The sequence below is a fragment of the Pseudozyma flocculosa genome, assembly GCF_000417875.1.
Source record: "Pseudozyma flocculosa PF-1 unplaced genomic scaffold scaffold00016, whole genome shotgun sequence".
Lineage (NCBI taxonomy): Eukaryota > Fungi > Basidiomycota > Ustilaginomycetes > Ustilaginales > Ustilaginaceae > Pseudozyma > Pseudozyma flocculosa.
The window spans coordinates 510,555-511,439 of record NW_006920884.1 but is presented as its reverse complement, the minus strand read 5'-3'; positions in this window follow the sequence as shown (position 1 = coordinate 511,439).

The following is an 885-nucleotide window of genomic DNA, read 5'->3' as shown; positions in this document are numbered from 1 at the left end:
GCAGCCGCCAGCCAAGCGCAGCCAGCCAGCCGCCAGAGCCGCCAGCGAGCCAGCCACCCATCAGCCGCCGGCCGCCAGCTGCCAGCATCCAGCCAGCCAGCCGCCCAAGCCAGCCAGCCAGCCAAGCGCAGCCGCCAGCCGCCAGCGAGACTTGGCAAGGCCCAGCCAGCCACCTGGTGAGCTGCCAGCCACTGCTGCTCCGCACTGCTTGCTTCCGCCAGCTGACGCCGTCAATCATCGAAAACTTCGGAGAGGGCCTCTCCGAAGTTTCCGATGATTCTGACCATTGACAGCCTTGCTTCTGCTCTGCCTCATGTGAGTCGACTGTTGCCGCTCTTCTTCTGCCGCTCTGCTGCGCGCCGTTGCTGACTCCTTTGCTCCCCTCTTTCTTTTGCCTGCTCCTCCCTCACCGCCTTACTTTGCTGCCGTCCTGCTGCTGCCCTGCTGCCGCCCTGCTGCCACCCTGCTGCCACCCTGCTGCCACCTTGCTCTACCGCCATTGGTGCTGCCCTTGTAGGTAGCATAGTATCGCAATTGAATTGTAGCTAGAATACAGGTGTGGGTGCGTGTTGTGCCTGCAGTGAGGGAGCGATGCAGTCCTACGGCCTTGGTGCGTAGAGGTCCTGCGGCCCTGCGGAGCGTAGGGGTCCTACGGTCCAAAGGCTGAAGTGGTAGACCGGCTAGCTACGGCCCTGGGGGTATGAGGGAGATCTCCGACTCCCAAGGCCGTAGCTAAATCTCTGCCGCCAGCTATGGCTGGCTTGGGCGCGCGAGCTGGCCGGCTGGGCCTCTCGCTAGGCCTCGCTGGCGGCTGGCGGCTGCTAGGGTTAGGGTTAGGGTTAGGGTTAGGGTTAGGGTTTAGGGTTAGGGTTAGGGTTAGGGTTA